Below are 16,669 nucleotides of genomic sequence, written 5' to 3'. Positions count from 1 at the left end.
TAAATATGTGCCTGTTCAAGTCTTTTGTCCATTTTTTAAATAAATTTATTTTTTATTGGTGTTCAATTTGCCAACATATAGAATAACACCCAGTGTCTCTCATGTTCTGTCTCCCTCCCTGATATTTCCCACTCATTTTTTCTCCTTTCCCCTTTATTCCCTTTCACTATTTTTTATATTTCCCAAATGAATGAGACCATTTAATGTTTGTCCTTCCCCGATTAACTTATTTCACTCAGCATAATACCCTCCAGTTCCATCCACGTCAAAGCAAATGGTGGGTATTCATCATTTCTAATGGCTGAGTAATATTCCATTGTATACATAGACCACATCTTCTTTATCCATTCATCTTTCGATGGACACCAAGGCTCCTTCCACAGTTTGGCTATTGTGGACATTGCTGCTATAAATATCGGGGTGTAGGTGTCCCGGTGTTTCATTGCATCTGTATCTTTGGGGTAAATCCCCAGCAGTGCAATTGCTGGGTCGTAGGGCAGATCTACTTTTAACTCTTTGAGGAACCTCCACACAGTTTTCCAGAGTGGCTGCACCAGTTCACATTCCCACCAACAGTGCAGGAGGGTTCCCCTTTCTCCACATCCTCTCCAACATTTGTGGTTTCCTGCCTTGTTAATTTTCCCCATTCTCACTGGTGTGAGGTGGTATCTCATTGTGGTTTTGATTTGTATTTCCCTGATGGCAAGTATGCAGAGCATTTCCTCATGTGCCTGTTGGCCATGTCTGTGTCTTCCTCTGTGAGATTTCTCTTCATGTCTTTTGCCCATTTCATGATTGGATTGTTTGTTTCTTTGGTGTTGAGTTTAATAAGTTCTTTTTAGATCTTGGAAACTAGCCCTTTATCTGATACATCATTTGCAAATATCTTCTCCCATTCTGTAGGTTGTCTTTTAGTTTTGTTGACTGTATCCTTTGCTGTGCAAAAGCTACTTATCTTGATGAAGTCCCAATAGTTCATTTTTGCTTTTGTTTCTCTTGCCTCCGTGGATGTATCTTGCAAGAAGTTACTGTGGCCATTTTAAATTGGGTTATCTGCCTCTTTTTTCATGTATTGTAAAAGTTCCTTTCCAGATGTTTGTGTTGCAAGCATCTTTCCTCTTCTCTTCTCTGTAACATGCCTTTTCATTCTTTTAGTGATATCTTTTAATCAATAGAAGTTCTAAATAGATCTTATATGTGATGCAGGACATCAGACCTTTCTTCCCATATGGGAAGCCAATTGAATGAGCAATCTTTTATGATAAGACCAACTTTTCCCACTGTACTACATTATCATATGAAGTGTCTACATGTAAGATGTGCCCTTCTTTTTCATTTGTTTCTTTAATTTTCCACACATCCTTACCTATAGTGGCTTTTGTAAATTTGATACTTGGTATATAAATCCTCTAGCTAAGCTCTTATTCATAATTGCTTTGGCTAGCAATTTTCATGTAAATTTTGAAGTCAGCATATCAGTTTCTACACATGCAAACTATTGAGATTTTTAAACTAGAATAACATTGATTTTTTTAATAACATTGATCTTAAAGGTCAATTGGGAGAAAACTTATATACTCAAAATATTTAGACTTTGTAAACATATTTTTCAATTTATTTGAGTCATTCCAAGTTTTTCCCAATAACATTTTTATAGTTATCTGTTTAAAGATCTTGTCCATCTTTCATTATATCTATTTTTATGGTATCCTAAATGTTTTGATGTCCCTGAAATTGTGATTAAAATTATTTTCTGCGACGCTTGAGTGGCTCAGTGCTTAAGCATCTGCCTTCGGCTCAGGGTGTGATCCTTGGGGCCTGGGATGGAGTCCCACATTGGGCTCCCTGCATGGAGCCTGCTTCTCCCTCTGCCTATGTCTCTACCTCTTTCTCTCCATGTCTTTCATGGATAAATAAATAATTTTTTAAAATGTTGTTTTCTGTAATTGATATCTATAGTATGATCTATATTTATTCACTAACTTTCCTAAATTATTTATTGATTAGTGTGGCTTATCTGTAGATAATTTTGGACCTTTAAAATGCATAATACATTATTTGCAAGTGATTGCAGTTTTATTTCTTCTAGTTATTTGTACTCTTAATTTCTTTTTTATTCTGTCCCTTATTGTATTGACAAAGACTTCCAGTACTAGGTTAGATAGCATTGGTTATTTTTTTTTTTGATAGCATTGGTTATAACAGTGGTTATAAATGGGGGATCAGAACACACAACCCCAAAATATGTCTCTTTGGCATATTGATTAGAAACAGGAGATGCAGCCAGGCCTCTCTGTCTTCCTCCTTTATACTTAAATCCAGGTTATAAATTTCTTATGAGAAAGGTACCCTCCCTGTTCCAGGAAGAGAGGCACATCCCCACCATCAGTGATAGAAATGAATCTGTACAAACAAACCTTACTGAAATAACCTTATCTTCCATTAGTTTTCTCAATATATTTCCTAGTCACTTTCCCACGATTTACTGTCCCTAGCCCAAAGCTCCTTTTCCTTTGTCTTGTCATATCTTCATGATTTATCACTCTTTGTTAAAATGATATATAAGAATCCCTTCTTTGGGGTATTCATTTCCTTCCATGAAACCCCCCATGTCACATAGAAATATTAACATCAAATAAAATGTGTATGATTTTTATCCTATTAATCTGTCTTTTGTCAGTTTAATTCACAGGCCCCAGCAAAAATATAAGAGGGTAGAGGAAAAGTCTTTCCTATAGATGGACAGCTTTCAATAGTTCATCATTAATTATGGCTTTTTAAAAATATATTCTTTATTTGATTAAGGAAGCTTACTTTATTTCTTAATTTATTAAGAGTTTACAACATATACATGGGCCTGAATTTTATCAATTTTTTCTGAGTCTATTGAGATGATCACACATCTTTTCACCTTTTTTCTATTTGCAAATGTGGCACATTTTAATTTTCAAATTTTATTCTTGTTACAGTTGTTTTTCTGGAACATCCTCTATTTTTTCAAGAAGTTTTCAAAAATATTTTCCATCTCTTTATCTCTTTGAATTGTATTCTGATTCCTCATATTTATTATTGCCCCATTCATTCCTTAGTTGTGTCCAACCAGTATAATCTTTTACTTAAATGAATTTATGTATTTGTGCATATATAAATTCCAGAAATTTTATTAACATTCAATAAACACTTTATTTAAGGATAATTTAAAATTTACAGAAAAGTTGCCAGACTTCCCATATACCCCACACCTACTTTTCCCTATTGCATATATCTTACATCAACATATTTGTTACAATTAATGAACAAATATTGCTGCATCATTTACTAAAGACCGCATTTCAGCTTCCTTGATTTTTACCTAATATACCTTTTCTGTTCTAGAATCCCATCTAGAATATCACATTATATTTAGTAGTCATGTCTTCATGCAACTTCATAGCTCATTCATTTTTGTTGTAAATACTATTCCATTACGTAGATGTATCACAGTTTCTTTCTCCATTTATCTACTGAATGAATCTTGGTTTCTTTCAAAATTCAGCATTTACATATGAAGCTGCTATAACAGAATTATTTCAGAGAATATTTGCAAGGAATAAATGCATCATCACACAGGTATTATCAGTAGTCATAAAAGGTCACATTTATGTCCACTCGATAACCCTGTAGTAACTATAGCCCTCTTAACACACTCACTGTTTTACCCTCATTTTTTTCTGTGCCTCAGTTTTCTTCAGCTATGCTAATGTTTCAGAGTTGCATCAGGTGAGGTCTTGTTCCTGGTGAGTAGACATTTAGTATGGAAAAAACTCTGGTTACTCTGGTTTCACAATGGTTACTCTCCTTGCTAGATTTCTAAAGGGATCTTACTAGATCTTCACATGAAGAACCTGGTGGTGAAGTAATTGGAGAGAAAGCTCACGAAAGTGTCGGGCCCCCTTGAGCTGCATCCCCGAGGACTTTCTTACTCTCAGGTTAGTCCACACTCCGCCTCCAGTAATTTTTTGCACTTATCACAGAAGTATTCCCCCCAGTTTATGGCTCCAGTCACTTCTGCTCCAGGTTAGTAAACCTCAGGTGCTATCTCTCTCTGAATATGCCTGTCCCTTCAGATTTTAGAGTGGTGGCTATCCTCACAACTTCTATTTTCAGATGAGTCTAAGAAAAGCCAGTGATTTTCACTCTTCAGCTTTTTCTTGTAGTAAAGACAGGTGTGATGATTACCATGTTTTACATGTTATACAGCTGAAACCAGAAGTCCATTGGTATTTCAAAAATATTTGAAATCTTTGTGTATGCGTGCTTTCCATATTTTTCATTCTGGGTTTTATTAAATTATACTATTCATGCGTATTTTATAGTCTCTCATCAAATTTTTAATTTATTTTTATTTATTTTAAGATTTTATTTATTTATTTATTCATCACACACACACACACACACACACACACACACACACCACACAGAGGGACAGGCAGAGGGAGAGGCAGGATCTGCTCAGGGAGCCTGTCATGGGACTCGATTCCGGGTCTCCAGGATCACTCCCTCGGCTGAAGGCGGAGCTAAACCGCTAAGCCACCGGGGCTGCCCCAAATTTTTTATTATATACTATTCTTGAGTTTGTTAATTCTACTGTTGTTTACATTTGTTTACTCCCCCTCATAGTGGTTTGTAATGTTATGTTGTTAACTAATTATCAGAAGTTAAGGAAGAAAAATCTGTTCAAAACTGAAAATAAGGGGAGCCCTGGTGGCCCAGAGGTTTAGCGCCTGCCTTTGGCCCAGGGCGTGATCCTGGAGTCCTGGAATCGAGTCCCACATTGGCTTCCTGCATGGAGCCTGCTTCTCCCTCTCCCTGTGTCTCTGCCTCTCTCTCTGTGACTGTCATGAATAAATAAATAAAATCTTAAAAAAAAAATCCAACAGAAAAGTTTTGTGTTTGCTTTTACAAGGTTCTAGGTTGTATAAGACACAAGGTTTTAAAATAATTATGTATATCTATTTATTATTATACCAAAAGTTAATGAAAAGTGGGCCCACATCTATGATTTAATGGGAGGCCTATGATTTATATTTCTCCTATTAAATACTCAGCTATACCCAACCTCCAGCCCCAAAGTCAGAGAGCCTATATCTAGGGTTGAAACTTTCATGAGTTCGTACAGTAATTATGTTTGTATAATTGATAGAAGTTGGGATTCATGTACATCAGTTTAGTTTTGAAATATCAACTTGTTCCCTAATCATCGAGCTTTATGGGATCATCCCTTTATGGGATTTGTTGCTGCTGCTATAGTTGCTTTCTTGTTTTTATGCTTTGTAGCAGTGGTTACACTGATTATACAATGCAAATACCGTAAGGCTATTGAAATGGTTCAAAAACATAGTTTAGGGCTGCATAATATGCCACTGAGATTAGGCAATATTTTACTTCAATGTTTATTTAATATATGCAATCTATATTGTTGTCAGTTTTTCTCTTTTAAGATAGATAATTAGATACAGAATTACTGAGCCAGAGGAAACCATATTTTGAACTTTTTCAGAGGCCTGATTCATACTGCTTTTTTCATCATGTGCTTCTGTCATTGTGTATCTTTCAAAAAAAAAAAAATGTTTGCTAATTGTAGGGTCATCCAATTGTTTAATGATTTTGCTTTGAATTACTAGTATAGAAACATCTAAATTTTACCTTTGCCCAATTGCAATTCTTTTTAGCTGGACTTTAGAATTAAATTGACTTAAAACTGATTAACAGGGGAAAAGCATATAAATTTATTTAATACAAGTTTTGCATGACACGGGTGCCTTCATAAGAAGTGAAGACCCTCAAAATGGAGAAACCTATAGGCTTTTAAATTAGGTGAAACAGAGAGGCACTCATGGAAAAGCAATTAAAGTATGTGCAGAGGCTCAAGGAAGGTAAGAACCCTTTTAATAAGGTCTGTTTGTATAGTATTCTTTTAGTCTCAACTTCTTGTCTTTCATGATGAGAATGTTACTTTCCTTTTGGTACAGGGAGAACATCTTTCACATGGGAATTTCATCTCCTGCTTTTATAAAAGAAGAAGGAAGTCTGAGTGTTTTTCTTCTATTTGCCATTTTTCAAGTGCCTTTAACTCAAAATTGTCAAAATGCCAAAGCGGCATATTTTGGGGTGGCATATTCAGAACTTCTTCATGTATAATGGAAACCATTTTATATTTCTTTTAACTCTAAGTGGGGAGGTTAAGAGCATGTTCTCTTGAGCTATACATTCTAGATTTAAAACTAAGCACTTCCTCTTAATAGTTTTATGAATGGGGATAGGGACCTGGTTTCCTTTTCCATTGAGGGGAATGAGCAGTTCTTAGGCAGACAGCTAGGCATATATTAAATGATCCATATCTGCTAGTTAGCTGTTGTATTTGCTAATAATATTTTTGTTTCTTTTGAAGGTTTTAAATGTGTGTATTTACTTTTCATACAAAAGTTTTTACTTTTGAGATGGATGAGTCTATCACATTTGTCTTTTATAGGGTTCTTCGACTACTTTTATGGTTACATTTTTCACAGCCTCTTAGAGTTTCACGAAATCATCCAAAAAGTATATAAACACCATAGTAAAAATGTTAGAATAAAAATGAGCTGCTAAAATAAATAATAATGAATAAAAAAGGAAACTAGTGATCTTTTCTCATGTCCTTTTGGAAGACTAGATCATAGATTATTCAATGCCATAAATCATGCATTCAAGTGTGAAATAGGATTACCTATAAGTTGAGAAGTAGTTATAGAGTTTGTTAAAGATATTTGCAATAGACTTTTTAGCACCCATGCTGGTATAGTCAAAACCCACAAATGTGTGAAGAAAAAAAATAGTTAACATTTTAGTGACATTTTTTAAAAGTTCACAACATTCAAAAGAAATATTATAGCTGAGAAATGGAAAATGACTAAGTTATCTCCAGTATCTGAAAAAGGTCATAAGAATTGCATAGCCACTGAATTTAACCCTATCTTACAGGGAAGCCTTAAACAGACATTGCTTTGACATTATTACAGGTGGAAATTATAAGCCAGAGTCACTGAATATATTCAGACTCTTCCAATATAAACATTTTTGGTTTTAATGGCAACTATTAAGAAATTTTCCATTTTTAAAATTAAAATATTAAAAATTGTATGATTAAAAGAATATGAAGCATTATAAATTGCATAAAAGCACACAAATTCTTAGTTACATATGCTATTATCAAGTACTCTTCTTTTTTTGTATAGAAAAAGAATTCCAAAAGCATCATCGCTCATTTACTAATGACAAAAATAGAAAAGAATTACTAGATAGATGATTCACTAAAAGAAGTTTTCAACTTTAAAATAAATTACATGTATAATGAGATTAAGAATTCATCTTACACTCATATAGTATTCATGTTATATGAACCATAAAACACATTAATAATAAGGTGACTTTTAAAATCTATTGAAAGGAGACCAGTCTATTAATTGAACATTAAAAATGGAATTGGAGAAAAAAGGTAATGAGAATGCTGGTAAATAGGTTAAAAAATTTAGACTGTTTTGGTGACTTGTTCAGGAAATAAATGCAAACTCAGAGTAGATTAATGCAAAATAATTAAACTGTGAACACTGCCAGGAACTCTATACTAAATAAAAGTTTAAATAGGAATATGGCTGATGGAGTTATTGAAACTGCCTTGTAATTTTTTTTTAAAGGTAGAACTTTGTGTACTGTAGTACAAATGTATTCTCTAACTTGGTAAGGCATCTATCTGGAATACTGCAAAGTACAGAGAATAAACATGTTCTCACTAAAAGAAGAAAGTAAGGTGATAGGAAAAAGACACACAGGATATTTAAATGATTTTACCATATATTCTCTTAAAGACTAATCCTGTGATCAAATTCTACTTTAATAGCCTTTCACTAATGTCTTGTATAAATAGTATAAACTAAAAGAAAAGCCACTATATCTAGATAAGTATTTATAAAATTTTAAGAAATTAGTTAGCTCATAAAATATTTCTGCCAAATAACTTTTTCCCAATTTAATGATTTCTTTAACAATTTTTGACAGTGAGGAGCACCTGGCTGGCTTAGTAGGTAGAGCAAGCAACGCTTGATCTCAGGGTAGCGAGTTTGAGCCCCACATTGGTCATAGGGTTTACTTTAAAAAAATTTGTTACAGTGACAAACTTGTGTATTTAGTTTTATTAATATTTGAAAGCAACAATGAAACATGATTTCTTTGGGTTTAAAAATTCATGCTTACATACCACCAAATTTGTTTTGATTAATCAAAGGTAAACACTCTCTTTTATTTTCTGATGGCCATCAGGGAAAAATGAAAAACTATAGTGATCTCTGTGCTCTCTGGAAATGAGAATTTCATTGAATAGATTGCTGAAATTGATGTCATCTAGAATGGAAGCTCCTAAGAAATCGGTCTTCTTTCTGTCTGTGCTTTTTTCTTCTCTCAGATACCTAAATACATAATTGCACTACTATAGCAGGTTTAATATCTGAAGACTTTGAGCTTTTTAGAAGAAATGATACTTAAAGATGGTAATAAATAGCTCAAACGGTTTTTCTGGAAGTGGTCATTATAAACCTCATCCCTAGACTACTCAATTTTTTCATCTGCCCTATAAAGACTACAGAGCAGCAAATCAACTCCCTCCTGGTCCAACTGAATCCCATTTCTCTCTCCTTAGGCAGAGAAAGTTCTTCTATGTGTCAAATAGCCTCGTGGTAATTTTGCCAAAGTAGTGGAATTGGGAAATGAAGAAAACGATATTTTATAAAAGTATTTTATTGAGTCCAGCTGCTTTGAGATTTCTCATAAGATAACTATAAACACCATGAACTCCTTTCTCTCTTCCATCTGGCTTCTCTTTCCATACTGAAACAAAACTACAACAGGACCCAAACAAAACCACATATAACCAAAGTTTAATACCTGGGTCAGAAATATTCCCATACAGCTAGAAGCACTTTTTAAAAAATCAGGCAAAAAATAAAAAAATAAAAATAAAAAAAAAAATAAAAAATCAGGCAAACATACATGATTATGATATTCAGGTGGTACTATTAAAAGTTCATTTGCTTATTGGCTTAATAGAATGTTCAATTTTCTAAAATAACAACCAATAACATCTATAAAATTTTAAAAATGCATGTTAATGTAGTAAGGAACTGAGTTCACACTAAGGAATTTGGATTTGGAATCAATGTGGTCATTTTGTTTTCTTTTGGAATAAAATGAACCAAAAACCTGAAATGATATAATACTGAATCAAGAGAGTCTGTTACATATGGAAGAGAATGTGGGGAATTCTTTGGAAACACTAAGTTGTTCAATTAGGCATGGCAGTGACGTATAGGAAGGAGTCCAATATAACTCATAGGATTGCTATAATTCACCAACAGGGAAAGGATAGTGAAAGAGCAGATTCAGAGGAAGATACTAGGTTTAGTTGTGGAATTTGGAGTCTGAGGTGTCTGAGGGAGAGCTGAGACAATGAAGACAGAATAGGCAGTTGTATATTTGAGCTCAGAATTCATGGAATAGGAAAGGTAAAATTAATTGTTTATGACCCGTGACTACAAAGAAAACAAAAACAAAAACAGACACAAGCAAAATCAAAGAGAAAGAACAAGCTTAAAGAGCCAGAAAGGGAGTCTGGAGAAATGTTTCATAAAGACACAGATCCAGAAGGTACAGAAGGTAAATCACTAAGGCAGAATTCTCTGTGCTGAGAAGTCAGGAGGGCAATAAAGAGTGTAAATGCCTAGAAGAGGTCTTGTTATTCCTTGCCTACTTGCATGAGCTAGTCAGGGCACAGTGGGAGAAAGATCTGACGGTTTAAAGGACCAGTAATCAAAGAGACAGACAAATTAAGTAGATTCTACATTGAGCATCATGGGCATATAAAGAGAAAGAAATTATCATGTGAGTAAAAGTACCCTGGATCTTACTAGAAGCACTATCTAAAATGAGCTATGATTGTGGGAGCTATCAGCTTCTAAAATATATGTTTTAATTTTGTAAAATAAAATAAAAGTAAGATTTGAGACAATTATTTTGCGTTTTGGATTCAAGTCTCCTCTCTCAGGAGATATAGAAAAAAACAAAATAAAATATGGAGGTAATGAGATTAGGAAAATATTGTGGATTAATTCTCTTAATGAGAGCTCTGAGATTTTATTTATTTTTTTTATTTATTTATGATAGGCACACAGTGAGGGAGAGAGGCAGAGACACAGGCAGAGAGAGAATCAGGCTCCATGCACCGGGAGCCCGACGTGGGATTCGATCGCGGGTCTCCAGGATCGCGCCCCGGGCCAAAGGCAGGTGCCAAACCGCTGCGCCACCCAGGGATCCCGAGCTCTGGGATTTTAAAACACAGCAACTTATTGAGATATGAGGCACCCTTGCTCTGCTGATTAGTGCTACTTTGTTGAAGTTTTTCACTAAAATATCCTCTGTGATTTATAATGTGGAAAACTGTTTTTCATTATTTTGGAAAGGAGAATTTGTTATGTTATATAATCTTTCTTTTAACAGTATTTTTCAGTATACATTTTGAAACATGTAATTCTTTTTTTTTAAATTTTTAATTATTTTTTGAAAGATTTTATTTGTTTATTCATGAGAGACATAATGCGGGGCAGAGACACAGGCAGAGGTAGAAGCAGGCTCCATGCACGGAGCCCGATATGGGACTCGATACCAGGACTGGGATCACACCCTGAGCCAAAGGCAGACGCTCAACCGCTGAGCCACCCAGGCGTCCCAGAAACATGTAATTCTTAATATACTTGATTTACAATATAAAATGCATCTTTATAAAATTGTTATAGACTATTATATAATATAAATATGTTGATTATCTGTAGTTTAAACTTTAGTCTCTTTATCTGGGTAAATGTCTCCAGACTACAGACTCTAATTAGAACAATAAGGGGAAACAGTAATATTCATAATACTAAAATACTACAGTATTCTTATTTCAGTGTTCTAAGAAGGGGCTCCTATCAGTTAAGGTCTAATATTGTAAAAACAATACCACTCGGATTTGAAGAAAACATTTTCTGAATGTTTATTGTTTTATGTTCCTGATTTATTGATATCATCAGCTTCACATATAATGCAAAACCTTTTAGAAGGCAAACACATCTAAGTAGTAAATAAAAGCATTTCTTTCTTCCTTTTAAACTCTCAAATTAGGTATGTGTAAAATAACATCATACACAAAGGCTGATTTGAGAATTATTATGTGCATATTAAATGCATATAGCACTTTACAAAACTGTTTATTTGAAACACAATTGAAGATACTTAATCCAATAAATCGCACAACAGAGGATACTGCATATTTAAGAACATTTAGAAAACTATGTTATTGAATTTTGAAATGGTTAAATTTGTTTATGTTTAGAGTATGTCTAATAAGATCAGAAGGGAAAAATATTAGTTTATGGAATATGAACCAAAAGGCTAATTGACATTGGCTGCACTTTTAAGATAGAATTGGAGATTTTATAAACTTTCTTGAGGGTATTCCTTTTTTATGAACATATATTTCTATTTGATGAAAGTAGATTTAACAAAAGAAAAATATAGTTCATTAATTGCCATTTCTAGAATGCATATATACGCACACTCTGTTGAGAGCAAACGATGAACTAGAGAGTTGTCTAAAACTGAGACATGGTAGACATTATTGAGATAGGTTAGTAATTATCCACACAAACATTTAAAAAATCATTTCTTTTTAATTGAGATATAATTAGCATATAAAATTATATTAGTTTCACTTTTGAATCAAAGGTAGAACACAAAAAAATGGTGGTGGTAGTTGGAGTGGGATAGTGGTCACCTGGTAGGGAGGGGCATTTTACCACTATTACCGCTGATATGTTCAAAATTGCTAGCTCATTGTGATAATAAAAAGTCAACTGGCTTGTACTGGGTTTTGATTATTGTTCTTAAATATTCTACAATATATATCCTATTGCTTGCATGTAGAACAAACTGTTCCTACCACCTCACAGCTTGGTATACAAGGAACATGGAAGATGTTTAAAATAGGAAAGAAAACCTAGCTAGTGTACCAGAAACCTTTCTGACTTTTAGGGAAAAGAGACCCAATCAATATCATTATATTCCTCTTTTTTAATAAAATTATAAAGTAATAAGTGCTCATTGATATAAATGAAATAGTTATATTTTTAATAGAACCAACTATTGAGCTTCCCTTAGCTGGCAACAAATAATAACCTTTTCTTATGGATCCACCTATACTTTTTCTTTTTGCTCAAATAACTAAATGCTTTTGTTTCATATAAATATATGGCATTATATATAGAATTCTTTAATTTACTTGTTTATTTAACAATTTATTACAATAGCTCTACAAATCAATTCATATAACATTAATTTGCTCTCTTAATCTACTCATCAACTCTTTTGGCATATTCTTAGTATAGATACACTTCTATCATTTTTTTCAGACATTAACTATGAATAAGATGTGATGGTTGTTTTGAGTGTGCTGCCTACAAAAATACTGAATAACCATCTTTAGAAATAGATCCTTGTGTATAATTTAATTATTAAATTATAATTATCTAAGGAAATGATCTAAGACAGATTTTCAGGTCCCTGCCCCTGCTCTAAAATAAATAAATAAATAAATCTTTTTATAAAAACCTCTGGAACAAAGTTGAATAATAGTTGTTATCACTGCCTTCATCCTGGCTTCAATGGGAATAAAATTAATGTTTAATATTTAATGTTATGCTTGCTATCAGGATTTTCTACATAGTTTTAAAATTATTTTACTGTACTATCAAATCCTATTTTTGTTCAGCTCTTTATTTGGAAAGGTCCTTGAATTTTAGAAATAATTATGCAACATCTTTTAACATAATTATATTGTTTTTACCTTTTAATTTGTTGATGCAATTAATTACATTGAGATACTTTCTACTGTTGGGTCATTCTTTCATTTCAGGAATGAACTCTACTTGGTGATAAATATAATTCTTTTTAATTTCTTGATTCAGTAAATATGTATCGATCACCAAGTAGACACCTGTCACTCCTTCAAGTGACATTTTCAAATCCAGGTGTAGGTGGAGGTATCAAATGGGCAGTTGGATACATATTGTGGAGTTTCGAGAGAGAACTAGAATCAGGTTGAAGATACAATTTGGGAATTACTAGCATAGATTTATGGTGAGATTAGTGATCAAAAAGAAAAGATCTTGCAAATACATCATGGGCACTCCAACATATAAAAACAAGTTGATGATGTCATCAGTTCTAAGAATTTGCCTATCATGATCTTCCAAGATAGATCTATAACAAAAATTACTGTATAACTTAAAGTACCCTCAATCATCAATGGTTCTTTATGATTCTGTTTGTCTTCTCTCTTTTAATGTTCATAACCTCCTCCTTTATCATCAGCATTATTGAATATTGCTTCTTTGCCTCCTTCTGAAAAATCTCATTTCTAGTTTATATGAATCCAATTGACATTTTTAAATCACTTACTATTTTGTAAGAACAGATACTTCGAGTAAATAAAGGCAATCAAAACAGATATGACTTATAAAGAATATACAGTCTAATAAAAGTGATGGAGCTATCACACAACCAATATTAACACAAGGTAGGAATTAATATGTTTCTGAGTTATAGGCTAAAGATAAAATTCAAAGATAGAAGTCGGGAATTCTGGTTTGATTGGTTGACAAATCTGCATTTAAACTGGGCTTTGAGAGGCAGCCCTGGTGGCTCAGCGGTTTAGCGCTGCCTACAGCCCAAGGCGTGATCCTGGAGACCCGGGATCGAGTCCCATGTCAGGCTCCCTGCATGGAGCCTGTTTCTCCCTCTGCCTGTGTCTCTGCCTCTCTCTCTCTCCTCTCTGTGTATTCTCATGAATAAATAATAAAATCTTAAAAAAAAATAAACTGGGCTTTGAAACCTAAATTTTGTAAATGTAGAGATGACAGTGATACTCAAAAAGTGAACAGAACGAGTCAATAAAGTGGGAATACTGGGTCAAGTGACATGGAGAATATCAAGTACTTTCCTTAAGCTAAAATTCATGAATATGAAATGAACTAATAGGAAATAATGTTTGGAAATTACATTAGAATCAGGAAATGGAAAGCTCTGGAGTAAATGAAGACTTTACTTTTTTACTTCTTTTCCCACAATAATTTCAATGACTTTCATTAGGAAGGTAGAATTATTTTATCTTAGAACCCATTTTGTCCATATTTGGGAATGCAAGGATGGTTTAATCAGTGTAATTTACCATAGTTATATATTAAAGAAGAGAGAAGAAAAACACTCAGATCTTCTCCCAAGGTACCAAAAAAGAATTTGACAAATTTCAATAAATATTCATTGTAGAAATTCTCAGCCAACTAGAAATAGAAGAAATTATTTTCAATCTAATAAACAGAATCTATGAAAAACTTAAAACTAATATAACTTATTTATAAAAGACTGAATGCTTTTCCACTAAAATGAGAAAGAAGGAAAGGGTGTCTGTGTTCACATCTCCTATTCAATATGGCACTGGAGTTTCTAGGCATTGTAATACGGAAAAGTAATAATAATAATGATAGGCATACTGATTGGAAAAGAATTAAAATTGTCTTTAATACAGAGACAAAAGTGAAAGTCTAGGTGGAAAATCAAAGAAATTTACAAAACAGACACCAGAGTTAATAAATGAGTTTAGCAATGTTACAGGATAGAAGGTCAATATCAATTGTGTTTTAAATATTAGCCAGAAAATACTGGAATTTGAAGTCAGAATAAAGCATTTAACAACATCTGTATTAGACTTGTACACTGAAAAATATAAAACACTGATGAGAAAAACTTTTAAAAGTCCTGATACATAGAGATTTATATGTTATTCATAGAGTGGAAGATGCAATATCAATTTTCTCTACAATAATATATAGATGAAACACAATAGAAATATCAACAGGCTCCCTTTTGGTACTAATAATCTACCTCTAAAATGCATATAAAAATTTAAATTACCAAAACTAATTAAAACAATTGTGAATAAAAGAACAAACTTTTAAGACCTATACTATCTGATTTCATGATTTATACTATGACTACATTAATCAAAATAGTTTGAATTTAAAAAAAAAGATTTCTTTATTTGAGAAAGTGTATGTGTGAACAGGGGGAGGGGCAAAGGGAGAGGGAGACAAAGAATATGCAGTAGACTCCCTACTGAACATAGGGAGCCCCATGAGGAGCCTGATCTTAGAACTCTGAGATCATGACCAAAGCTGAAATCAAAGGTTGGACACTTAACCAACTGAGCCACCTAAATGCTTTAAAATAATTTGGATTTTGTATAAGGGCAGACATATAGATAAGTGGAGCAGAACAGAGAGTTCACAAATTGACCAACATATATGGTATTGATGTTTTATGTAGCTCCCAAGGTTGTTCAATGTAGAAAGAAAAATATTTTCAATAAACATTTCTAGAACAATTTGTTATATCCAATGCCAACAAAAGATTTTCTTTCTCTAGGTCATGACATATCCAAAATTAAATTTGAAATGGCTCTTATATATAAATATAAGTAGTACTGCTACAGAGATTCTGGGGGAAAAAAAACAACCTTGTACAAAATCTTTGTGTCCTTAGGTAAGGCAAAAATCTCAGATAGGATGCAAAGTTATCTACCATGCAATAAAAAATTGACAATTTGGACTTCATCAAAATTTTTTAATGTTCTTCAAAAGAGAAAATGAAAAATCAAGCCCTAGCTTGGGAAACAATATTTTAAAACATAATATATCATTAAGAATTATAATCATATTATATTAAAAAATACCTACAACTCAGTAATAAGAAAGCAAAAATCAAATGAAGTAGTGACAAAGATACTCTCCTTAACTAAAATCTAGCTAGGCTCCTCTGAGCACTCTCATGACTAGGCCTCAACCTTGGCTTCTAAAACCTGAACAAAATATTAACAGCTCAAGGCCACCTTCTGAAAGTGACTCTAGCTCCCCTTAAAGTGCTTGCCTGAGAAAACTGACAAAACACTTTGCTGTTTTGCAGGCTATGCTGCCAAAAGTACTTCCTGGTAGTTCCAGTCAGCTCTTACAGATAGAGTCCCTGTCTCCCAGTCTCTGTAGGAAGATGCAGGCCTAGCTTTTTAACGTGGGCCAAGTCTTTTCCCCAATTTTTGCAATTTTTCATTTCCCTGACTCAATTCAGCCCCTATCAACCTCCCTTCCAATCCCCTCATTTTCCCTTTAAAATACCCAGTTACTCCTATATAATCACATTTGAATTCACCTCACCTGGACTCAGTTCCCTATTATAATAGAGTATTATTGATTAAAATCTGTCCTTACCACTTTAGTGGCTGGCTTTGTTTGCCTTTGACCTTAGGCAAAATATTTGAATAGGCATTTTATGGAAGAAGATTATAAACAACAAACATATGGAAAGATGCTCAATATTATTAGTCACAAGACAAATGCAAATTAAGTCACATACATACTATAATGGCTAAAATTAAAAAGATAGTATCAAAAGTTGATCATGACATGGAGCAATTGGTATGTCCCTAGTGGGAATGTACAATTTTTTAACCACTGTGGAA

The 16,669-nt window shown here is 33.3% G+C and overlaps 1 protein-coding gene across 1 annotated transcript in view; it reads right to left on the bottom strand.

Annotated features, from left to right (window-relative positions):
• STPG2 (sperm tail PG-rich repeat containing 2) overlaps positions 1 to 16,669 on the bottom strand; it is a 537,574-nt gene that overhangs the window by 14,582 nt on the left and 506,323 nt on the right. The window lies entirely within an intron of this gene.

The sequence above is a fragment of the Vulpes vulpes genome, chromosome 4 (genome assembly GCF_048418805.1).
Source record: "Vulpes vulpes isolate BD-2025 chromosome 4, VulVul3, whole genome shotgun sequence".
Lineage (NCBI taxonomy): Eukaryota > Metazoa > Chordata > Mammalia > Carnivora > Canidae > Vulpes > Vulpes vulpes.
The sequence above is the reverse complement of the archived record's forward strand: the minus strand, read 5'-3'. Positions and strand labels throughout refer to the sequence as shown.